The sequence below is a fragment of the Microtus ochrogaster genome, linkage group LG5, assembly GCF_000317375.1.
Source record: "Microtus ochrogaster isolate Prairie Vole_2 linkage group LG5, MicOch1.0, whole genome shotgun sequence".
Taxonomy (NCBI): Eukaryota; Metazoa; Chordata; class Mammalia; order Rodentia; family Cricetidae; genus Microtus; species Microtus ochrogaster.
The window spans coordinates 53476964-53504164 of NC_022031.1; the positions used below are offsets into that span (position 1 = coordinate 53476964).

The 27201-nt window shown below is 39.0% G+C and overlaps 1 protein-coding gene across 3 annotated transcripts in view; it reads right to left on the reverse strand.

Annotated features, from left to right (window-relative positions):
* St18 (ST18, C2H2C-type zinc finger) overlaps positions 1-19933 on the reverse strand; it is a 123274-nt gene extending 103341 nt beyond the window's left edge. For 2 of the 3 annotated variants that reach the window (XM_026786744.1, XM_013351942.2), the window contains exons 1-2: positions 19860-19933; positions 5936-5978 (exon numbers count right to left, since the gene is read on the reverse strand). The gene's annotated coding sequence lies outside the window, so the exon portion shown is untranslated. Of the gene's footprint in view, positions 1-5935; positions 5979-6571; positions 6607-19859 lie in introns of those variants that run through there. The other variant, XM_026786742.1, reaches the window with a different exon arrangement.
* Positions 19934-27201: the final 7268 nt, after the last annotated feature.

The following is a 27201-nucleotide window of genomic DNA, read 5'->3' on the forward strand; positions in this document are numbered from 1 at the left end:
TGGATGGAGATAGAGACAGAGACCCACACTGGAGCACTGGACTGAGCTCCCAAGGTTCCAATGAGGAGCAGAAGGAGGGAGAAGATGAGCAAGGAAGTCAGGACCACGAGGGGTGTACCCACCCACTAAGACAGTGGGGCTGATCTATTGGGAGCTCACCAAGGCCAGCTGGACTATGACTGAAAAAGCATGGGATAAAACCGGACTTTCTATTTATATCTTATGAGGGTCTTTTTGATTTATTTGCCTTTTTTTTTAATTGGAATCCTAGTCTCAATAAACCTTTGTCCATTAGAGCACACAATTCTCTATTTAGGAAGTGATGCATCAAATTTTTGTGAGTCTGTTGCCATGTAATATTTATGTTGTTGAAAAGAAATTTCTTCTGCTGAAGCTCTCCAGGTTGGGAATAGAGAATATACTTGTTTTCTAGAACAAGTCAAAGCAAGTATGAGTTTCATTTAAGTCTTTTAGGCAAATAAAAGTGCTTCTTGTTGTCCATAATCTTTTTTCCACAACCAGACCACAGTCAGGTATGTGAGCACCGCAGGAGCGGGACAAGGAGGTTCTGTAGGGCCGTCATAGTCCACAGGAAAAATAGGTCCTACTGCACAGTGAGACAGGAGAAGATGCTACCAATTATCAATCATTGGATATTTGATAAGATGAATTATTTTATATTATTTATCAAATTACCTTTCATCGTGCACTTTTAATATTTCATGCCTCCTTGACTTATCACTAAAGTTCAAATATAGACCAAACTTTAATAAAGCTGGTCATTTAAAAAGGACGAAGTAGACTTATTAATTAATTAGTGGTACTAATTACCACTGAGGGATTTTTGTTGAATTTTCAGTAATTTGTCCAGGTTTTGAATCTTTGTCCTACAAAGATTTTAAGAAATCTTAAGTGCAAGAAATTCTGTTAGCAACTTTGATTTGCTTTCAGAACAAGTCATTTTTTGCTTAGAGGCTGAAGTCATACAGAGGACAGAAACAATGGTGGCTTCCACTGTCACACAGACAAGTCAATTACATTTGCACAAGTATGCATTCTGGTATTGATATTTGTTCTGCCAATCCCTTAAAGTCTGAAGTAATTTCAATATCTTATGTAAGACCTCTATTTCTCCCTCAAAATGATTTAACTTTTACCTGATTTAAGCAACAAAATAGCCCTCAAAGATACTTAAAGCCATGTGGTAATTAACATAACCACATTTAGATGCCATTCATGACTGATAATTCCAACACCTTGTGGGAAAAAAAGTTGCATGCTGTAAACATTATAAACATATTCAAATAAGCTTAACACAATCTGCCATGCTTATTTCTGCCTAGATCATGGACCAGCGAAATGGTTAATGCAAATGGATTTATAATTTGCTTTGGGGGGCCAGTTTCTTCTCCTTATTTATTAGCCCAGCTGATGGGGCAGATTTGATGAGGCACTTCTGGAATAATTGAGTCATCACACAAAGAAGGCTGCTAGCATTCAGAGTGGTTTTATCAGCAGCAAGCAGGCCTGATTACTGACAATTACACTCTGATCCGGTGATGGAGGAGAAAGAGCCAACGAGTGGGAAATGTCCGTGTTTCTATCCAGGAATAATTTCTACATTCATTTTACATGCTAAGTGTTTCCTATCTCTGCATAATAAACTGTAAACAGGAATAGATGGCACAATGTCCCTTAATATTTCCTGGTAATGAAGACACAAATGTACAGTGAATGCTGATAAATATAGATGAAACATAAGCTATTCTCCCAGTCTGTATTGTTACCTTTAAAACAAATGCATTTTTGTGCTAAAAGCATAATCATAGCTAATGCAAAAAAAATGACAGAAGATTGGAACTGTCCTTGTAACTACACAGAAACTTTGCAAAAGTCCTGTTAATCACAACTGCTTTAAAGACTGGGAAGCTGAAGGTGAAGTTGAGAAACCACACCATTCTGGGTCTCAAGTGGCAACTGTGCAAAACTCCTTGAGTTAGATGCAGCAGAGGACCGTGCGACAGTGGCCTCTGTCAACACTCAGAACATGACGAAATTCTAACAGAGAAAACAACGAGGCTATCACTGAAGACATCTTCACCAGTATGGATTTCCAGGCATTCCAACAAGAGACATCTGATAGCAAATAACAAAGTTGCCTGTGGCCGCTGGTCTGCCACGAGCAATGAGTTATGTTCAGCAGGCAGCTTTTAACCAACTTGTTTACGACGTGGCATAGCCACAAAGTACCGTGCACAAAAATGTATCTGACAGAGCTGTCTGCTAAGCTCAATTCAGACTCAGAATTGAGTTTGAAATGCCCAGAGAACAGGAAAATTGATATTTCTTAATGTGCCACCTTAGATTTTAGTGGAAACACTCTAATTTCTTAGAATAACAAGTTTCTTCATTTAAAAACCCAATCAGATGTGAAGCCAGAAATAATGAACCTGCCTGGATCTGTTTGCATATTCTTCTCTCGAAAGTCCCTTCCTGGCTTCCAAAGAAATAAAAGTTATTCTCTGTTCTCCTCTGGTAACTATGGAAACCATGTTCTATTACACTAACCACTTAACTTCAAAGCTTGTGTTACAACTAAATGTGCTATTTTGAGTAAATCTATACTAAACATCCTCATAATGTCAAAACACTTTCATTGGAGTTCAAAGAACACTTGTTGATTAAAAAACAAGGCTTTTCATTATGCAAAGGGAATTTTCTCTCTTTAAGCTATTTTATTATATAGATGGTCACACAATATTTTTGATATTGTTGGACATTTTTCACTTTCCTTACTACTTTCAAGAGGTTCTTTAGAATAGTTCAACAACTCTGCTACTTTTCTCAATAATAACTGTTTGGTTTTCATTAACATCTTCACAATATTCTTTAGATATGAATTAAGATAAAAAACTATAGCCATTTGTCTTGTTATCTGATGGTGAAAATGGAATGGGAGAATCTACTGAAGTTTAAAAAGAAAATAACATGACTTTCAGCTGTTGAAGCCAATGAGCTAATGGATTTTGGAAAAAATAATTTTAAGTCTTCTCATTATAAACAGGAATCTTTAATGTAGATTATTTTCTTCTAAAATATACTATTAATGGTTCAATATACTGAACAAAAATATACATGTTGTATCATGGGAAATAATGGGTATTAAAAAAAAGGCTCAGTTATTTCACTCAACAGTACAATCAGGCAAGTCAAGGGTTCCAATATAATACTGAAAGTCCTGAGATAGAGGGCACAGAGGAATTAGTGGACATGGCAGGAGGGGGGCCAAACAACTTCCAGATGATTGTGATTCCTGAGACGTTCAGAGAATGCCTGAATAAAGTAGGAAATAGTTCTTAAAGACCAGCTGAAAGGGTGCCAGTGGTCAAACAGGCTTGAACCATGCATTAAAGGTATGGTTTTAAGCAGTTGTGAAAGGGTCAAAGACAGCAGGTGGCTAAATTAACCAGCTGGAATTAAATGCCTTTAATTTGTTGGTTTGATATGCAACTTTCCAAGAAAGTTCTCCCTTCAGAGTGAGAACTGCAAAATCCACCTACATTTACGGTAGACAGCATCTCCCAGAATCCTGTACTCCAAGAGAATTTTGATGGCCTGCTCATTCTGGTAAGTAGGTTCTGCCTTGCTCTCTACTGACTCAAGTCTTTCTGCTTTTACCTAGGCTCAGGTAGGAACACAGATGGAACGTTGTGTCCCCTAGAAACCATTTTATGGCTATCGTATGTGATCAATACATACTGATCGGCAGAAATAAGCACAAAATAATCATTTTCAGATTCTTGAGATTATAGCTTGTCGATTGATTTAAATAAATCCCAGGCACACAGCATCTGGGATATTGTAGGTTTAGTCAGTTTGGCTGTTCTGCCAGCTAAAGAAAATGAACAGGGTTTGCTTGTTGGTTGAGATAAGATACATCTGCTGTACACCCCGGGTGACCTCACATGCACACGTCCTGGGATTAGAATTCTGAGTCACATCACCAGCATTTTTTTTTTCTTCCTCTGTGTTAAGATAGTTCCCTAATGCAAAGAAGACATGGTGTGAATTGTGACAGATCTTATTTTTACCCAATGTCAACTTCTATTTCATTTACATGAAAAATTACATAACCTTAAATTGGTTCTTCTTGAGAAATAAATGCCAAATCTGAAATGAAATACAGTTAGCCAGAGTTTGGAAAATGACTGGCCTAGAATGGCTGCTAATCCATTTAAGATCTATGAGAACCTCATTCCTAGAGTCTCATTTTTCTCATTCACAATTTACCAGAAGGTCCTGACCATTGGCCACGTACATTTTACTTAATATTGATGAGTTTGATATGGAGCTAACCATTTCCAGGAAGAAAGACAAAGGATGTCTAGCAATACATGAAGGGAGATAGAATTTACCAAGCAAATGTCTCTCATCTTTACTGGAGTCTTATCAGGAAACCTGAGTTTCGTAGGCACTGTACCCCACAATGTCCCTTCATCAGCATGACATGCCTATGGGAATTCCAAGTTACCACCACTTTGCACACACAGAGAGGGCAGTCAAGTAAGATCACTACCATCCTCTGTGTCATACATGTGACAAGCATGGCAGCCTCTGCTTTCATGTATAAACCGAACCTCTGCAGCAGAGGGAGACCTGGCTTCTGCCCTCTCTGATATTCCATTATTCTTACCCAACCTCATGTTCACTCGGGCTCACTGAAGGGGTCAATAAAATATCCATTCCTTTAATTTTTCAGTAAAATAGCTACCATTTTTATAGAAATATGATGTTTCATTTTTAGAAGGGAGAAGGTTACAAAATAGAAGATATAATCACTGGGTGTCAATAATTATCATTTACATCCCCAAGTAAATAATCTTAGACTATTACGTTCAATCTCTTAAGAATTTGTTTCAAAAAACAATTTGTTTCAAGGTTGAAGAGATGACCCAGTGGTTAGAGCACTGACTGCTCTTTCAAAGGACCTAGGTTCAATTCCCAGCACCCACATGGCAGCTAACAACTGTCTGTAACTCCAAGATCTGACACCCTACGACAGACATACATGCAGGCAAAATACCAATGCATATAAAATAAGAATAAATAAAGTTTAAAAAGAAGAATTTGTTCCATTCAGAAGCAGTATAGTCTTTCTAGGATTTACATTACTAGCTGTAGATATCTATCCTACCTATTGGTTGGCTTATTCTATTATTGCTCTTTTATTTCATTGAGATTCAAAAACTTAGAAGATTTAGAAAAACAGACCTATTGTTATTTTATAGTTGTGGAGGCCTGGGGGTTCTTCTTATGGTCTCATTTGTGTGAGATAAAGTCAGGTTGCTCTGTAAGGAACAATGTGTTTTCTCACTCAGCTAGTTTGATAGCGTTCAGGTCCCTTATTCCTGACAACATGGAGCTTCTGGGTGACACTGTGAGTCACTCCTGCCTCGGAGGGCTGACATTTTCCTTGGCTAAGTCCCCTTCCTCTTCAGATCTGGAAGGGGTGGCTTGGTTGACTCTATCCTGCTTTAACTCCCTGACTTATTATACTGTCCTTTCCATAAGAACCGTGGATAGGTGGCTCTTCCTCCATAGTCCAGAATATTCTTCCCTTCTCACAGTTAACTGACTCATATACCCTCTGCTTTGCAAGGCAACACATTCACCAACTTCAGACACATCTTTGGGAAGGGGGTAATCACCCCGTGCACCACAATCTCTTGTCACCTACACGAATTCTTAATATTTTATGACTAGTACCCCTCATTATCACACAGGTGATGCCACAAATCTTAGTACTGATATTATTAAATTCCAGCATCCTTATTGGTTCTCTAAAATCAAGTTTCTTCTTTTGCATTTCTGAAGGACACTGACATTGGAAAGGCATTTTGGAGGGGAATTTTAGTTTTAATTAGGCGTCACTTACCTTCCCTAGCAGCTACTGAATCTGAACCAGAGAGTTGCCATTGCTACAGATGAACGCATCACCAGAGAAAATATGAAAAGAAGAAAAGAGAAAGTTAATTAAACATCAATTATCTACAGTTTATTAACTGCATCAAACACTATTTTAGAGCAGTGGTTCTCAATCTGTGTCTGGAAATATTTACATTACAATTAATAACAGTAGGAAAATTACAATTATGAAGTAGCAAAGAAAATAATTTTATGCTTGGGGGTCACCACAACATGAGGAACTGGATTAAAGTGGTGCAGCATCTGGAAGGTTGAGAACCACTGCATTAGAGTAATAGGCAAACCGAGCGACAGAATACGAGTCTGGGTAGTACCACATTCAGGATCCAGAGATATTATTTTAAAAACTATCCTATTACAAGGAAAACAGGTGTCTACCATTAAGAGAAAACACTGTTTGTGTCCGAGACCTTTACACATAAGTACTTTTAAAAACCTTTTCTAGGGACACACCTGAGAGAGAAAACGAATTATCAATGATAGTCTTTAAAAAAAAAAGAATCAGTGGTTTAACACTAATTTCTAATCAGATCCTACAGAAAGGAACAGCCCGCATGGCAGCTGTACTTTTCCCAGGGTTAATTACCTTTCAGTGCGCTCTACTAATGAGTCAGCTGTTCCTGCCACCACACACTACCCTGGTTCATCTGGAGCTGGAGCTGTGGACAAACACAGTAGTGACAGACCTATTTACATATGGGGGTGCTCTAAAGATTTCACAGGGATTTTTTTAAATCCTTTCCTGCTCATATGTTTCCATGATATAATGATTTTTGACAAATAAGGCTTTATTTGATCAATGACTCTTTTGCCTTGGAAACGGGGTTTGCCACCGATAAATATATAACAGGAAAACCCTGGGAAGAAGGCGAACTTCGCTGCGCCCTCAGAAGCTTTGTGCCCCTTGTTCTTTAGTGACACAGCATGGCGAAAGCCCTGCTGGAATCAAAGACAAATAAGCTCTCATTTGTGCGCTTTCCTTCACTTATAAAACGATTCCCTTAAAACAGTTAAGTTACTGAAAATTAAATTCTTCAGTAGAAAAAAGATTAAGAAAAAAAGATGCCTGGTATAGCTTTAGGACTGCAAAATAAAAATCAAAAATTAAGAAACTCGAAAATTCTGTCTTTGTCTGTGACAAGATCATCATCCTATACTAGATCATTGCTAGACAGAACACACAGGCATACATATATGTGTCTATACATATGCCTACAGGCTATAGATTATTTACTAACTATATTACAGTCCTTTTAACAAAATTACAGTTCTCTTTCTGTCACATGATGTAGAAACAGTGTGCCCTAGTTAAATTTGAACAGTTTAGTGAAGAAGTTTATAAATCTCTTTGCCCTTTTATTCCAGAGGCAGCTGAGGGGCTAGACAAACAAACAGCAAAATAGCATGAAGTTCTACTTGAACATACTCCAAATGTTTGTGAATGAATGATCCTCTCCTACTGGAAAGTTCCAGACTCTAAATCCTAAACTCCTAGACCAGTGACTCCTGGGCTTTCATACATATGGAGACCAACTAGGCATCTTCCTACTAGTCAGGATCTCGTGTAAACCCTGCAAGGTTTGGTGTGACGTCATACAGTGCTCATGGAACACCAGGTGCTCCTATTGGTCGACAGGCTAAACTGATAGCCAAGAAACAGGGTGGTGGTCCTTAAGCGTTAGTCTGCATCAGAGTTATGCAGAAGTTTGATCCAGCCCAGAGGACTGATTCCACAGTTAGGGAGGGGGACCTGGCCACTAATCCTGATCACTGGAGACTGCACTTTGTGAACCCCTGCCTTCACTATGCATTACTAAGCACACCAAAGGGTTCCCAAACCCAGAGGCTAACAGATGCCCATATGGAACAGACAAGTATGTCCTCTTTATTTCAGAACCATTTGTTTGCTCGAGCACTAATGCCTCATGATAGAAAGGAACAGACACAAACTGAATGTTCTGTCCCAACGTTGAAGCTCATCCTGAAAAACACTTTACAGATTACTGAGCTTGTTCTTCCCATTAGATGGGCCCGTTCATATCAAGAAATAAACAACAGTTGTGTTCTTCACTACAGGTGTGATTATCAAACGGAAGCTCACAAATTAAGACTTTGCACAACATTTAAATCTTCAGAAAGCAACTAAAACATGGGAAGAAATTGATTACAAATTATAGAATAAAGACAAATTAAAATGTCAAACTATGATACAAATTCGTAGAGACATTCAGTGTCTCAAGGACACTGATTACTAATTCCTCCAAATGGCACAGTATATTCCTGATACACACTCATATGAGAAGTGTTCTGTATTGATGATGGATATTTTGAAGGACACATTATACTAGAGACCTCTCAGAGTATGGAAAAGCCTGTTTTTCATTTTCATTTCATTTTCATTTATGGAATTGCCCTTCATGTAGATAGCTCAGTGTCAGAGCCCTAACCCGGGTAGTTTGCAACTCGGAGAGGAATAATAAGAGAAACTGGAGTGACCCATCTTCCTGGTGTGTTTAAGTAAGGAAACGGAGAGTCACTCTCAGAACAGAGGGCTCTCACTAAGCAGAAGCCAGGCGCTTTGGCATTGATCTCGCCAGGACAGGGAAGATTGTCCTGGACTTGAGCATATATACCAGAACTCCAATAAAGTTCCGAGCATAGGGCTTCATGCATGTGGATTCAATAAATACATGAGAAAGATTTTAAAGATATCAATGCTCTTTCTGGGGTACTTGGTTCTGATGTCAATCTCATCTAAACATAAGGGGACAGTCATATCACAAATAGCGAATTCACTTAATATCTGTGCAATGGATGATCTCGGTACAGAATTGCATTGTTTAGGGGAGCTACTAGCTTATACACTATATTCGTCTTTCAGTACCTATTCACCTGGAGAAAAGAAGCCAGGCAAGCGCTAATCCTCTCCAAGTGGCAGACATGCAGGTTCTGCATGCTGATAGGGAAGATAATTCTGTCACACAAATCAAAGAGACAATCAAGTAAAGATCTTTCAGATGCAGGAGTTGAACTCGTTTATTGATGACTTAGAACAACCTGACTAGTTTGATTTAAAAAAAAACAAACTAGGCCCCAGAAGTACAAACATCAAGTTATGAAGTTTGAGAGAAAACTCAAATTTTGGCCATGATATTTTTTAAAGGAGATACAAGAATAAAATTCTTTGAAACTATGGAAACCCTGTTTTTTCATAGTGCTACAAGTTTTGAATGCAGATAAACAATGGCATGGGCTGAAAGTGCAAAGGAATATTAACCCATGCCCCTCTTTTATGACCTTTAAGAATGATAATGAATCTGTCATTTGAACACCCAGGGTTGCTGTTTCATGCGATGCCTCAGAGATCAGTCCAGCTCAAATCATGCTGGCTGTATTATTTATCCAATTCCATCATCAACCACCAGACCTTTGCTGAATCAGCATGGTTAGTGTTGGTAGACACTGAGGGAATCTGATCTTCATTTCATTCTAAAATTATTTATTTTATTGACATCAATAAGTTAGAATTATACACATTTATAGGCATGAAGTAGAATTATTGAATCAGGCTAATTAACATACCTATATGACTCCAAATATTTATCAGTTATTCGTATACTCTAACAGAGACATTGGACTTTCTTTGGCCATCTCCCCATTATCCCATCTCCAATATAACCACTAGTCAGCTGTCCATGTCTATGTGTTTAATTTTTCTTGGTTTTCTATCACATGACAGTCTTCTGAAAACAAGCATGCAAAAATCAAATGCCTGCAAACTATGGAATCCCTGCTCTTAAAGATCTAATTCACACGATGTGTTTTCTAAGCTGACAAGAATGTTCATGAAAATAGCACCTTGCTACCGTTAGCTAGGAAGGCTTTCTTCTCCCTCACTCTTTCCTTTCCCCATGTGTTCCTGTGAGAAGCCTCACCTGCCTCTTCCCAGCCCCACCTGCTCTTCTCTGACTGGAAGCTCCTGTGAGCAAGGATGAGTGACTCCACCTCCCCTCCAGGAGCAGGTGTCCAGCCAGACTGATGTCGTTTGAATGAGGACCAGCCCGCTAATTAATAAGATAAGAAGACTCTAGGGTGAGACCATGTTCTCTGTGGTGTGTATGTTAGGAAAATAATATATTAAATCAATGCATTAAATATTTACAGATAAAGCATGCAAGCGTCCACAGAATGTGCAAAAGCGGTAAGCAGAAAGTATACATTCAGAGTAGACAATGTGATGAGCAAATGCACAGTTCAAGCTGGTTATCTTGTTCTATTGATGCTATACCTGAAAAGGAAAAAGCATCCTTTTAGCTTCTGTTTGCTTAGTTTTGAGAGATCTCACTGTTTAACCCAGACTGTCCTGGAACTAACTATGCAGTCTAGACTGGCCTCAAACTCATAACATTTTTTTTTTTTGTCTTAGACTCTTCAGTGTTGAGAATATAGGAAATGAGCTACTATACCTAGTTAGGAAAGAATATTATAAACAATTTGTTAATAAATTGATATCCACTTTACAAATAAAAGCATTAGCATCTGTTAAGATGACTTGATAGGTAAAATGCTTGCTATGCAAATGTGACGACCTGAGTTTAGAACCCTAGCATTTATGTGAACTCTCAGTACGGTCGCATGCGTCTGTCATCCTAGACTTGTAGAGACAGACAGGCAGGTCTTGGAGGTTCACTCACCAGGACTGGCCAGCCTAGACAAAGCAATGAGTTCCAGATTTAGTAAAAGACACTAAAACAACAGAGAGTGACAGAGGAAGACTTCCAATTTCAACTCAGGGTTTAAGAGGTTCATGCATGGGTGAGAGCTCGCCACCACACATCATGTACACACATGCGATTCTCTTTCACCCACACAGAGAGATGAAACCCAAAAGATAAACACATGCATGATACCACTGTACTTTTCACTCCACAATGCCGCTCGCTTGGATACCCAGGGGAGAAAACAGTCACATTTAGGACTTTCACAGTTAGGCCAATCATGTTAAACTCAAAGAGTGACTACCTGTTTGAATGTGTCAAAGAACTAAATTGGGTACTTTTAGAAAAACCAGGGGACAAAACAAAAGGACAATATTTTTACACAAACATACAAATGGATTTACTTCAGTACACAGATTCCAAATGAGATAATGGTGGTTTCCAGGCTTATGCACGAACAATGTCTCGGGTACTAGACCAAAGTCCTCAGGAGTTGACACTCTTCGTAGTTTATGGTGAATGAACTCACTATACCGTAAGAGTTCCCAAACCAAACCTCTGCTGGCCTCACCATCCTTCAGGCTGGATTTCTCTGGCTAAAAGGCAGTTGGAATCTACCACTTAACATATCTTTTTACCAAATCCCAGACCCATTATAAGGTCACTCAGGGAAGATAAACTTGTAGGTTAATAAGACCAGTTATAGATTGGATGGGACTAAGAAAATCATTAGTAAATAGTATACTGGAATGTAGTAGGTGTCACAAAACCAGTACGCTGGAGAAGACTTGGTCAGTGAGCTGGGGGTTGCATCATGATAATTGGAGAGCATGCACCCCGACCTGAGGCACCAAAGTTAGAATGGGGATGTCCTTTGGCTGTAACAATAGCCTGACGTGAGATCGAATTCTGGCACACCTACTCTATGGCCTCGGAGATGCACTTAATCTTTCTACCTTTCCCATCCCTGTGGGGGAAACAGAAATAAACTCCAGAATGGCGAGGACTGTGTGAGCTATACAGCACACAAAGCCATGGCGCACTGGGAACACTCAGCAGATGCCAGGACCGTGGAGGTCCAGTTCGGTTCAGAATGCCAGGAAAGCTCATGTGTGGAGGCCACAGGTGTGCGTGCCACTCACAGCAGCCTGCGTTGTCACAATGCTGATGAGAGGCATTGAATACTGGAGATGGTCTTCAGAAGAGCAGGAGGCAGAAAAGGACAATAGAGAGGGAAAAAAACGGAGGAAGAGGGATATCAGAGGCAAAAGGGGCCAAATGGGACCAAAGTACACTATTATGCATGGGCAGAAATGTCATGATGAAACGTCTTGCTTCATAAAGTAACGTAGACTAATTAAACAGAAACTGGATCTGAACACAGCAGGAAAATTCATTAATACGTACTATACCAATCAGAAATTATACATTATTTCACCATTAAAACAGGAAACCTTCAAATTCTCCTAGTTAAGTGGTGTCCTAGAACTGGGGACTGACATCTTGCTCCCAGGTCCAGGAGGTACACTATGACAATCGGTTGCATCCTGGGATGGGTGATAGAGATGCAGACATAAGACATAGACAGCACTGAAACTATGTTACCACTGAGGAGCCAGATCCAAAGCAAGAGTAAACATACACACAAAACAAATTAAAGTAGGTGATAAGTGCTATAGAAAAATAACGTCAGAGTGTAGGAGATGCTTACGACAAGGGATCAAATCAAGCCTTGATGTTTAAGACAGTAAAGAGTCATATGTGTCAGGGCGGGAGAGATGGTTCAACCAGTAAAATGATCACTATGCAAGCATGAGATCCTGGACTCAAACCCTAGGACCCATGTTTAAAAACAAACAAGCAGAGTATGGCAGTGTGCTTGTTATCCCAATGCCGAAGGAGAGGCAGGCAGGATACCTATGGTGGCCTGCTCGTTGAGTACCAGGACAGCAAGAGATCCTGTTTCAAAACAATGAGGTGGATGGCACCTGAGGAATGCCACCCTACACACAGAGGGACAGAGGAGAGAGGTCCACATGTCAGTGTATAAACATCTGAAGCCCATGTATCTATAATATATTATAAATGATTATAACCCAATAACAAAAAGGAGCCCAATTAGAACTGGTCAAAGGAGGACAAGAAAGGGTGAAAGAAAGTATAAATTATCAAGGAAGGATATCTGCCTGGAAATCAAGGAAGGATATATGCCCGGATATACAATTAAGATATAATAGCTACAATTTAAAAAATTTAAATGCATTTAAATTTTTAAGTGGAGAAAAGATTTATATAGACATTTTCCAAGGATGATATACAAGTGATTCAGTAAGCACAGAAAGTGATACTCAGCATCATTAGACAGAGAGACACGCAACTGAAACCAAAACAAGATGTCCCTTTACACCCACACGGATAGAAAAAAATCAAAGAGAAGATAAGAAATCCTGGCAAGGCCATGAAGAAGCTTGTACATTGCTGTTAAGAACATAAAGTTGTCCAACCATATCAGGAGACACCCAGGGTCACCTCAAAAAGTCAAACACAGAGTTACCTTTAATCCAGCAATACAAGCTACATACATGAGAATTAGAAACATATCCACGCAAATTATACCAGTGTTCTTCATAGCATAATTCACAATTACCAACATGTAGCCACAACCCCAAACTCCTCAATTAATGTATTTTAAAAAGTAGCATATTTAATCAATGGAATACTATTGCTAATAAAATTAATTGAAATACTACTATGTGCTAAAATAGAGACAAGCTTTGGAAATACTGCTAAGTGAAAGAAGTAGGGCACAAAACGCACACATTGTGTGTTTGCAATTACATGAAATGTTCAGAAGAGACATCTCTACACACGTACAAAGTAGATTGCTGGCTGTTTAGAATTGGAAGAAAAGGCTTGAATGGTTGCTAAGTGAGAAGGACAGAGGTTGGGGGAAAATAACAATAGTCTGAAATGATCATTGGTGATGGATGTAGAACTCAGCACAGACTTCACACTACCGACCTCACTGTAAACGAGTCTAGTGTGTACCACGTGAACCAGATCTCATCTGCTTATCACCTGGTAAAGCCATAAAGACAATTTTAAGAAGTTTGCATTTTATTTTAAGCATGATGGAAAGATGTTAAACAGCTTTAAGCAGAGGTAATGAAGCCTGGAGGCCAGCTTCTAGACAAGACGCAAGCAGGGCATAGGAGATGGACTGGAGGGGATGTTGAACATGAAGAGAAAACTAGCAATACTTTTGCTTGGTCTCCAGAAGAAAACCAAAGCATGAAGTGGAATGCACTGGAGAGCTACCAGATATGTGCTGCCTGCTAGGCTCTAGCTTTTCTCTGACCACTTCCCTCCACAGACGTGTGCCCTGAAGAGAAGCCAGTTGCTCATCAGTTTGCGACTCCTTCCTGCAGATGGCTGCCGCTAAAAGAATGGTATTCCCTTTGCTTTAACCCACCTAACAGCCTGCATCTTTCATGACAGCTTACTTTCCAGAGGACACTCCCAAGCTCTTCTCGGTCTTTGGGTCACTCTTGTTAGGTAGAAGCCTCAATTTTTAATCCCATCCTATAAATGTAGTTAAATAATAAAACCTGACATGCTAAAGAGACTCACAGTTGAAGACTTGCCTTTCACACTGGGTCAACAAAAACTGCCCAGGGAGTTTTGCATTGGTCAACCCTGAATGGTGCTGTGCACCTTGTACTTGCTGTACATCTCCCTGAATCTGTGCTTTCTTCTGGCTGGGTAAAGTCGAAGAGGCCTCTTCATTCTAAGGGTGGGTTCTCCAAGATGCTCTCCTTGCATTTCTGCCCTGTTTCCTCTACTTCCCCTTTCTTCCAAATTCTTAGCGTTCTGCTGTATCTCCTCTCTCCTATGCCGCTGCCTCTGTTCTGCAAAGTCAAAGCTACTGAAACAGAGCTAAGGGTGGATTGTCCTTCTGAGCAGTTAACATTATTACCGAGCTGGTGAAAACATGTCTATATTTCTCCTTCTAATACCCCAGGCTTTCTGTAGTCTTCTCTAAATTATACTCTTGCTAAGCCCCCTTTCTCTATCTTCCCACTCATGGCTGGTCCTCCGGTTTCAGTGTGGACTCTTTTCTCTGTAGATACTCTCCTTAAGAACCACATTCACAGTCCATTCTCCATCCTAGGTCTCAATCTTGACCTTCATCCCCTCACTGGCAGCACTAGTTATCAAACACGTAACACTCCCCAAAGAGCCCACTACCATTCCCTCTGAGCAACTCTTCCTTATGAATGTCCTGTCTTGATCCATCACTCACACAGCTGTCCAAGACAGATTGTCGTTTCTACTTTGTGTGTGATTCTTGGGATCAAATCCCCAGTGTCCAGATGCTAGGCACCTATACCCACAGTACGTACTTAATCTTTTGTCAATTTCAAATCCTGGGCTTGCCTTCCACACAAGTCCTATTCTGTTCTACTCTCTGCTCATTCTTCCTGTCCAGCTGTGAGCACTGTGAATCCTCATGTGCTCTCCTCACTGCTTAACCAAGTTAGAGGAACATAACAGGTTCTCAGCAAGTCTGCTGAATGTGGAGATTCAATATTGTTTAAGAGTTTTCTACACAAGAACTTCCATGATGCCATCTCCGAGTAAGATGGCCTCTGCTCAGAGCCACTCTGTTCCGTAGGCTGCAGCACCATGTTTTAAGGGATGGGTAGAACAGGCTACTCCTGGGCCCTCCACATTAAGGCAGAGAGGCTGAGTGGAGCTGCACCTGGCCACAACTTGTTTCAATAAACGACTGTAATGTGAAGACTTGATCCGTTTGTATCACTTTGCCCTATGCTGACTCATGGGTGCTCAGGCAGGTCTAGCCTTGTATTCATACTTTACACTTTAGAAACCTAAGCAAACACATATTTCTTAGTCAACCAATTATATAAAACCCACGCAACGTTTTATCATTTACCTCTGATATTTATATTGTTATTTCTCTGCCTGGGCAATATAGTAAATACTACAAACAATTACTTAAAGTCATACACAGTTAAAATAGTATATTAAAACTGTGGGGCATTTAATGGACACTTACTTAAGATTTACAATATCATAATTGAAACAATTCCTTCTTAAATTATTATTTTTTCTCTAAACAAACACTTAAGCAATTCTTAGTAATGCCCCGAGTTTCTCTGTTAGGCAATAAGAAGAACAAACACTTTCAAAGATAGTTTATCTTCTAGGGTTTTTAACAAACCTTTTAATTGTCTTTTTATTTGTTCATTTGCAAAAGATTAAAAAGTACCCTAAGGCTAATTCTGTAATAATTTAAGGAAACTATATGATTATTTTAACAGTCACAGGTTAATTAAATTAGTACCGAAGAAAGACTGTGATGTGTCTAAGTATGCTGTAGGCTGTAGTTTAGGGTTTCAAACATTTGTCTAGAGCAGTGGAACTTTCTTTCAGGTGAAACTTAATGACAAGCCCATAGAAAAAACTGGACGCAAAGCATGCAATCCGGGACACATCTCTTCACAGTGTCGCAGTGCCTGGCCTCAGCTGGCTTCTGCTCTTGAAGCCATGCGTGGAGTCATGGCTGTGCATGGCCCCTCTCCAGTGTGGTTTTCTCACCTCCAAGTAGGGGAGGAGAACTGACTTTGTGTATTTGGCTGCTGACCTGGTAACTTGGTGCCCTGGTTGTGAGAATTTATAGATATAAAATACTTTGGTTGGCAGTTTTGTGTCAGTGCGACATTATTACCAAAATATACAGAGTTGGAATTCAATTATCAGATGCTTTCTGAGCATTTGTGTTTATCTCAGAACTGAGAGTTTTCAGCATGAGACCAAATGTTGGACTCCTCTTTTAACATTTAGGTTAGACCTAAAGTTCATGTGGCTCTTCGACAGGCTATTTCTGCTATCAGGGTTAATTGGCATGATGAACATCTATCTGAGCGGTATCATGAGTGCTTATGTTGTCTTTAAATTATTTTTCAAACTCATGTTTTAATTATAAAATGTTTACAGTTACAGAAATTGGGGAACCAAAACGACTCCAGAGGTCATCCCTAAAGTGTATATGTTGGTGATAAGGAAAATAAAGCAGCTAGTCAGGTCGCCCCATCTGATTCATCCAATGCCTTCGTGGTATTTAACTGTAATAGAACCCAGCTGTATCTGGGACCCAGCATTATTTGGCAGCTATATTGCTGACACTGTTTCAGAGACCAGGATACATGGGGAGATAGTAAGAGCAAGTTTTCATCCATCCGTTGACACGAGAAACACCCCATGATTCAGTCTCTATTGCTTCTTCTGCAAAGGCGGACACGATTATTCTGAGTAATAAATAAAACCACCTGTTAAAGATCTCAGCGCAGTCGTTGGCTTAAAGCAAGTATCATCTGGTGATTGTGGAAGGATATTATTGTTAAGTATAGTCAGGCCATATACTTCACTATTGCCATGGAAAAAACTTTACCTGTGAAATACTAGTATTAGAAATTCTCTGCCTTATTTTCAAAATTCCAACGGATAATTCTCTGGATTTCATGGGGTGTGGTGAGAAAGAAACAGAGGCCGAGAAACACATTGGCTGCGTATGTGCTTGCTCCTGTTATCTCATGAATCCTGGTCCTGGCCTTCTATGGCTTTCTCCAAGTTCCTTATGCAGACTCACATTCTGCTGAGATTCGTCCGTGTGCAAAGCCAGACCATTGGGGAACTAAGGTTGATACCATCTGATTATGGAAGAAATACTCCCACAGGAGTGAGCGATTCAGGCATGGACATCCACCAAGCTTCAAATGTTTATAGATGCAGAGAAGGGTCACATAAGACTCTTGCCATGGGAAACATGACCAGTGCTAATTTCATAACAAACAATACAGTCAAAATTCTTAGAAATGTGGTCTTCCAATCAAAAACTGATGACAAAATGTGTAAGTTATTTTCCAACACAAATCTTAGACTGTAAGTTTATTTAACTGAATATTTTTGGAAAAATAAAAATAAATACTCTATAGTTTAGAAGGAGTAGGTGAAATATACTGAATTTATCTGTTAAGACCAACATAAAAAATGTCTGGAAGGTTTTTTGGCATGTTCTTTTCGGTCAGGCTTGAAACCTGGCTTTGGGGAGGGTAGTGACAGAGCTTTAATCCCTAGAAAAATTTTCCAAAATTCATCACAGAAACTAGGATCATCTTTCATGAAGTCAGAAATAAAGGGAAAATAACTCCCCTACTATTGAAAGCCACCGCCATAGCAACTCAGTCTCCATTCTTCCATTTCCCCAGGTCTGACATTCTGCAGATGACCGCCCTTATTTGTCCCTACATGTTTTCCAAAATATAAAAGTGAAATAGAGTCCCAAGGGCACTGTACTTGAAAGGTTATGAGAGTTAGAGAATTTTAACCATGCCTGCCAAATCAGCAGATGGCTTGTGATTATAATTATATGCATCAATAAAACGAATAATCTTTACAAAATTTGAATTTCTGCTAAAGGAAGGGATTTAGTAGGCAGATGCAACAGAATGCATTTCCTTAACCCTTTTGGGAGACACTGGTATCTTTCACCCACACAAAAGCACCACGGGCTCTGTGTGTTGCAGGTTGTACGCTCAGATTCGTGCCCTCTTTCTGGAGCAGCCACAATGTCAGCCTCAATCTTTCCCTGATTTCATTTTCTTCAGAGCATATTTCATCCTCACCTCTTTTGCACCCGCACAGAACAGAAATATTAGGGCTGATTCTCCACAACTGTTTGGTATTTGAAGAGGAAAAGGTAAAGGAGGCAAATACTTTCCACTCTAATTCCTACTAAATCTACCACAGAAACAACAAGCAAACAGTGCGTCGTGCCAGCTGATGATCGTTTACAATCAGCTTTTCAACAGCAAAATTCTTCCGTCCCTGTTTTCATATTCTCTTTTAATTTATATTCCAGGAAAGAAAATGCTGTTTGTTCCTTTTAACAGTTAACCGTTTCAGTTGAGTCTGGTTCTGCACAGCAGTGTAAGCAATGGAAGCTAAGTTTTGCTTGGGCCAAGCATGAATTCACTCACATAGATGTTGAAAATGTATGTGACACATAAAAAGAAAAACAAGGTACATTTTACAAACCAGCATTTAGCTATGCTTTCTGCATGGGGAAAACCTTCTTACTTAGGAAATTAAACTCTGCAACTTTAGAGTTGTAAGAGATCTCGAAAATACACCACAAATTCATACTTTGTGTTTATGAAATTGTAGTATCAATGTTTTTCATGGAATTGCCAAGTGCAGTCCCTCATTAGACTAGTATCAATTAACATATCATCAGCAAACTAGAAATACATTAAAGAGTTTTTAGCAAACATGGGCAGATATCTCCAGCAACTTTGTACTTAACACATTATAAATGAAATAATTTAAAATATCTCAATTTGAAAACTACTCTGTTATTAAACTTAATTATATGTAAAGTATAAATAATAATTTAAAGACAGAAAGCACTATTTTTTGTGAATCAACAATATTTCCTTTAGGCATAGGATATATGAAATAGAAAAATTCTTCCATAGGCACAGGTAATATGAATTAGAAAATTTTTCCTAACTCACAACATTCTTCCAAAGCAGAAACTTTAATTTTTCTGAAAAGCTCATAAATTTGTTGCAGAATTTGACAAAACAATATTCAAATATTTTAATACAATCTAGGTATCTCTTAGAGGCCACTAGTATGGAATTTTGCCTTTTAATATAAAACACTCGGCAAAAAAATGAGTCTCAAGTATCATTACATAGATAAAAAGTAAAATAAATTAGTTCTCAATAACTATAGCTTTGAAGAAGAAATGTTTATACTTAATTCAAGGGCTAAGTGAAAAGAAATAATGTAAGCTTAAAAATTAAATAAATCCCTATGGAGCAATGAATTAAAAATATTAATAAAAATTTATAACGTAATCTCAATAGTTAAAGAACTTTGCCATAATTATTTAAATTATAGATGTTTCACTTTCTATTTAAATGCCAGTAAATATTCCTTACAGGAAGTTTATGTTGAAATACAACAGAATTCTAATACGCTCTTCGGAAAGTTACTAAACAACTATACACAAAGTCAACTTAGCGGCATATACTTAGCATATACTTAGCGGTCTAAGCACATTACCTTCAACTGGTGTGAGCACACAGCCACACAACGTGGAACTGGCACAGTCCTTCAAAGGGTCTCACAGAACTGGGGCCTCTGAAAGTGAAGAGAGGACAAGGGTCTATACTGTGGGAGCGAAGAGGCACCGCGATGTGGCCTGGTGTGGCATCCACTTGCGAGTGAACCTCAAGCACAAGTTCAAAGCCACAAGCGTGATGCACCAGGGGCATCAAACGCGGTATCTTGTTCAGTTTTCACACAACCTTGTTTTCTACTCCCATCCTGGTCCCCATTAAACAGACCAGGAGACTGAGGCTTACAAAGTTAAACCAGCCAGCGTCACACACTGCCTGGAAGAACCAGGTTTCCAATGCACGGTTTTCTGTGCTGCTGGCCAACAGCTGGCCTTTCTCTAGGAAATGCCGTTCTTGGCGCATCCCTGGGTGTAGCCAATATTCCCACATTGCTCACAGCATATCTTAAAATCTTTTGACCAAACAATTTTAAGATGCATTTGTTCATTAAGTGACTGAAGTAAAAGTTCATTAAAGCCAAGTTTCTTTCTCTCAACATAAACACTTTAAATTTTATTAAGAAAAGAGTTTCCCAACTCTAACACTGGTTCCTTAGCTACAGTTTTGAAAATCTTTTAAGTACAGTACTGGTGGAAGTAAGTTCACGTAAGACAAAAAATAATGTCCTATGCCCTCTGGCCTTAATTACAGGCCAGTCCTAATTTGCTTTGAGCAATGAAAAAATTACCTTTCTGTAAAGTAAATACATTTAGTTTCATCTGCAGAGAAGTGACTTACACACTCAGGTCAAGTTTGCCATGCCCTGCTGCACCAGGGAGGGTGGGAGTGCACAGCTATGCCACCCAAAGGGCTGTATGCTTTCTGAAACACTCACTCTTGTGTTAACAGGACGAGCATTAGCAACTATGGAAAAAGAAATTATAACACAGGTGATTCAGATTAAAAAAAAAAAGTTCAGCAGTGAAAGATAACGTGGAGGACTTACGGCGCCTGTGAGAGTCAACTATCTGCGTAACTCTGCCCTGAACTAAAATCGCTAGGAAGCAAGTGTGGCCATTTTCAGACGGCTTTCTCTTTTCCAGGATTCCCACATGAAAGGCATGTTGACGGGATGACATTTCAAATTCTCTCAAGGTAACTAAATCAAAGCACATCTTTCCTGCACATATTTCACTTGAAATCAATAAGATAACATTAATCTTTGCCATGAAATTTACTTCCTTCAAATTCTGACTGCTTTGGAAAAGAACAGAATTGAAGAATATAAAACATACTATGAACAGGTAAGTAACAGTCTTACATCATATAAATAAAATGAAAATTGAGACTGCATCTGTAACAGGAAAAGTTCTTCATGACAAAAACAACAGGAAGCATGTAGCCTTTGATTCACTTACAGCATATCACAAACCTGTGTGATGAATCTTCCATGATCATTAATAGGATATTATATATCAAAATATTTCTATATCCCTATGCAAATAACAAATTTTCAGTACAAGGACTGTAAGTTAGCAAACTGATTTCTATATGATGTTGTTTTAACTTGTGAGCAGATGACTATGAGATGCCAGTTTAATATTAAATGCAGCGCCTTTAAAAATTGAGTCCTGACACTGACTGATATCGTGAATACATCTATTTATAAATACAACGTTATGTTAACAATACTTTTAAAATGTTTTCCACGAGCTCATCAAGAGTTCATTATGCCATTGGCAACCCATTCAGCTGAGAGTTGTTAGAATAAAATATTTAATTTACCTGAATGTCTTGTAACAAAATCATCCTTTCTTGAACTAAACATCCTCAGAAAATCCACATCTAAGCCAGACAGACATTTCAGCAAGGCAAATCAGACTTTCTGGCAACTCCCTGCTGCCATATTTCTCTAAACGGATCCTGCAATGTTACACTTCAATACTGCAAGTGCATTTTCCCCCAAGGAAAGAGTAAGCCAGTGTGGCTTCAGTGTTAGATAGCTTTAATTTTTTTTCCCTCCAACTACAGCAAGCAAATGACTCCTGATCCCATTCAACAGCACATAACACAGTGATTTCTATTTCAAGATTTGAGAAAATAGAAATGTCTGAGCAAAAGAGGAGCTTTTATTTTCTTGTTTTGCTGCGCTTGGTTGATTGACGGATTTTTAAGGCACTGACTATCCCATACCTGATATTAAATACACATTAAGGGCTGAAACAATTTTATCACATCGAGAACGAAGTTCACCAGTTAGATTCATGCCTGGGTCCCCTTATGTCCTACAAGCAATACGACAAACTAAAACTAAAGTTGTCTCATGCATCTGAAAGTTTTCAAACACACACACACACACCTGACCAGCAGTTATTTGCCAGGGTCGTTCATCTCCAACAAACACCCACCTCTCAAATTTATGTTCCCTTGCCATTTGAGGAGCCCTGGGCTCTGAGATTCACAAACTTTTTGTGAAGCAGCAAAACGATACAACAATAGCAACAGAATCAAAACATTGGTCACTGAGGCGATATTTCTACAAGTAATAGCAAAATCCCTTCATCCGGACCCACTTGTTTAGAAACGGACTCTCGGCCCCACAGTTAGGTTGAGATTGCTCCACTTTCTCCCTAGGGCTTCATTGCCAGACTGACTTACCGCTGCCTCCTAGCCTTTGTTCTGCTTTTCACGCTGACATCAGGGAAGCAGTGATGTAGAATAAAGCAGGGTGGGCTAGGTTAGTCCAGTGTTTGTGTCGTTGTGTGGTGTGCGGGGACACTCTGTGATACTCTAGTGAGCTGTAAGCTTTTTTTTTTTTTTTTTTTTTTGTAGGCTTTGTGTCATTTACTTAACGACCAATCTCATTAGCTGCCAGGGTACAATGGGCTGATGCATTTTCTATGTACACACTCTACACAGTGACCCTCAAGGTTGCCGAAGGTCTATTTAATCAGTCAAATGCTGAATATATTTGCAGTAAATCACTAAAAATATAAAAAGTACGGGACTACCGAGGTACCTCACAGACTTAATATTTACCCGTGCTTATTCACAGGCAATAAAATGCATGCATATTTAGGCAAAATGAAAGTAGACCAGGTGGATACAAATTATCTACCGCACACTGATGACCCTAATTTTAAGAAACTTTCCGAATCAAAGGTATTTTCTCCTAATAAGGAACCCAGAGTTGAAATTTAATTTCTGTCCTAGCTTAATCATATTAAGCACAACAAAAAGAATCAGTTCCCTGGGCAGATTCTTTTTGCTCCCAGCTCACCCCTACCTCAGTCAGACTCCTTGCCCAAACAGCCTCAGAACTGGCAAAGTTGTGCCCCTGCCCCTTTCACGTCCAAGGTAAAAACCCTTTTTAACTCCTATGAAAAATGAAATCCTGAGAGCCCTCTGAATGACGACAGCTGTCCATGAGTATCAGGGAGAGTGCTATTGTCCGTGTGTCCCTGGGTAAAATGAATACTTTACAGCAGAGGCTGTTCAGCTTGGCTGAAGAGTGTGGGGAGAAGGGGAGGAGGTCACTGGAGATTTCGCACACTAATTTAATCTGGGAAAAGGACAGGCTCCGCATCTCCCCTGAACAGACTGGCAGCAATCTGGGCCCCCACAGAACTATCTCCTTTTGCCTGTGCTCTATTTATTCCTTATCTCTGTTTACCAACCGCTAGGTCCCTTTCATTCACACCACGAGGCAGTTTCCCTACTATCAGTCAGCAGCTGACACTGTGGAAGAGCCTCAAAGGCAAAAAGAAAAAAAAAAAAGATCAAAACTAAACCAAAGCTGTCTAAACAATGCAACAGTACAAGTAAATGCATAAACCCTAATTCTTAACCCAGCCCACAGGGTACACACAGACCCTTTAGAGTCAGCCCAGCACACACACCACAGTGAGCTGTGGGCCATGTTGGAAGGCTAAACATCATTCCTGAAATCACCGGCCACAGGAAAAAACATGGCTAAAATGTACACTGGTTACTGAAACAGCCTTGTCTTGGGGATACTCTTATCTCTATCACAGATCAATTAACTGGCAACCAGGAAACATTTTCCTTGCCAGAAAAGGTGAGTTGTATGGTTTCTAAGGGAAACCTAGCTCTTGTTAAAATGATAGTAGTTAAAGAAAATCCATCAAAGTGTTTGGAGTTTAAACATAAACAACATAAGCATTCTAATACCCGATCATGATGATTGAATATGATTTGAGAAACCTGGCATCAAAACTTCATTACACTTGTAGAAAAATATCAAAGTATGCCTTATAACCATTTAATTAAATTGCATGCTCATGTCTTACAGATTTTTTTTAACACCATTGTCAAAATGATTAATGTCACAGAGGAGAAAGGAGAAGTCTTCAGGTGCAACTTTCTAGTCTTTTAAATCACGTTGCTGACTACGACTGAAAAGAGAGACTAGACAAGAAATGTTGAGAGCAGACCGTGGGTGAAGAAAACAGTGTGATTTGACCTTCCAAACCCTGAGTAGATATAAATTTTGAATCTAAGATATAATCTACCTAAATTAATGTTAGGTACTACACAGTTTTGAATATTTCTGCAAATAATATAGGATGTCTGCCTTATATAAATGTCATCGAAAGGAGCTATTCACTTCACTGACATATTTATGTGTAAGCAAAGATGACTATGTACATATGGTAGGTATGGACACATGTGCTACGTCCCATAGTCACAGGTACAGCATGAGAAAGCTTCTTTTATTCAGTTATTCATCGTTTCTCTAGATTAAAACTGAGACTTTAAACTTCCCTGAGTGTACTTTTTTTTTTAGCTTTGAACTAATTTAAAATGATTGACTATTGTCGAAAAAGCAACATCGAATTGACTCAGTCACGAAGATCTTTCCTCAAAGTAGAAGACCATGTAGCTCGTTATCTAAGATGAGAACGGGACCACATCTCAGTGTGTTTCCACCTATATGCATTACAAGCAATGAAGTCTTTACTACTTGGATCCTTTTATCCAAATGAATTAATGAATTAAATTTACCCTTTCAGCAGCTGCTAGGCAGCAGATGGAGCCATTTCTGAAGCCTTGTTGAATTCGGTCCATAAAACTCATTTCCGAGGGTTAGCAGCCCAAAGTTTCTTTTAATGTTTATATACCACTTGGGATTTTGAATTTCATGATGTTAAACTTTCAACTTAACTATTCTTTTGCATTTTCATATCAAACAATTATGATCTTTTGGATTTCTGCAGCAGACATGGAAGGTCACATAAGGATAAGAATTGATTTCCAGAGCAATACATTCCTGCAAGTTGCATTTTTTTTTTTTCGATACGTTTGTCCACACGGCTGTGTACCCCGGAGACCGTTCCCATGGGGCTTTCCTGTTGACAGCGTGGAGTTCTGTATCTGAGACCTGTGAGTTTGGTTGATTTCCACTTAAATCGTTTGAAGCTGCAAACTGGAGCCCTAGTTAGCTTCACGCGTGCTCTGTTTCTGAGTTTTTAAATGCAGTTTTAAGTAAGACTGCTACATTATCTGAAAACATTCACTGCACTCATTAGGTTTATTACTCTAAAAGAAATACAACCCTAACTTTCAAAAAATGGAAATGAAACCAGTTACAGAGATACAGAGCAATGCAGTTCTCTAATGGTTAACTTTCCAGAAACCAGCTACCTTGGACAGCTCCAAGCACCCCCCCCCCCCTTGTCTTTCCTGTCACCTGCAGTTCTTTTACAGAAGAGGAACCAGGAAACTTTAAATCTTTCTGTTTGTTGTGATAGAAGAATGACAGTCACTATAAAAAGTCTCACTTAAACAGGACTGAATTCGAGTCTTGTGAAAGGTTCCAACAGACTGCAGGTTCCAGATACGAGCAAACCCACATGTCCTCCAAGCCACGGTATGTTCAAGTTTAAGATTTTAAAACGGTGGAGGTTTTACAGAGGCTGCTCCTGCTGTAACACAAATATGACTAAGAGAAGAGTGAATTGCTCTTGTGTGCAACAGTGATTTCCGCTAATTTGGCATAAGGAATCTATATTAATCTAATAGTGTAGTAAGCCAAGAAGGCCACATAATAATCACCACTGAGTAATTGAATATTTAGAACGAGGAAAAAGAGAACATGGGCGATCTTAGGTTACAGCATAGAACTAGGATATTCTGTGGGTGGCATCAGCAAGGAAAAAATGTAAAGTTAGAGAAAGTCGAATTTCATTCCATCCTTCTTTTGATTCTGGACTTATTTCCTGAAAATTACTTCCTTATCATCAGGATAGTACACAAGACCATACCCGATATTTATTTATCAAAACGTCTATTTAACTTATTAGACTTCAGTGCCAATTTTGCAGTGCCAAGGTGATGTGATGCAATCTTTTTTGACATAATTCCCTATTCCTAAAAAATAAAATATTACTAGAGTCATCACATGATACACTCTGCCTATTCGCTGCTGCGTTCTCTGAAACGGAAAGGAAAGACTCAGGGAACTTTGATTTTCCCAATGTACATCAAAGCAAACACCCTTAACAGGTGTTTTGCTGACAGAAGAAACATGAGGTAAAATACAGCTCATCAAGGTATGAGCATGCTCTCCCTGTCCCCAGGTAATATTTCATTGAAACCATCCTTCTGTAAAATTTTGTTCAAGGTGAGTATTAAGTCTCGTTCTTCTGCTTTTAAAGAATTACTCTTTAACTTCTGAGCATGCTTCCAACACGCACTTCTACCCACAACGAAGGGTGTCATTTTTTAAGACTGGTCTTATTCAATTTTCTAAATACTCAAATACAATATTATATTTACCCAACTCATGAATTTAAATATCTTAGAAACTGCCCACAAACTTTTTCTCTGATATGTAGCGAAAACCGGGATTCTGACTTTTCAGAAAGCATCTACAAATCCCTTTTTAAAGGTAACAGCAATTAATGCAAAATTACATTAATAACTTTTAGCATAGCAAAGATTTCTATCTAAATAAGACTTGGAAGACACACGATCTCGCTGATAATTTCTACAACCTCATAAATTAGTTCAACAGTACTTTTCTGCAGAAAAAAGTGTACTGTCTCATCAAATATTTTGTTACAGATTTACATATTTCAGAAATATAGATATGAACAAAAGCAGTAGCTGATGCAGCTTAAACGTAACTGCACTGTGATATTTTATTCTAAACTCCTTCTCAATATCCCATTTTTGGAGGAGAGTACGAAAGTGGAGGAGGTGGGTGGTGGTGAATGAATTTAAAATCATGCCAAATGTACATACATCACAACAGAAACCAAAGCAAACAGCAGTAAAACACCATGGGCACTTCAGCCTTTAGAAACTGCCACCACCCCCCCCCC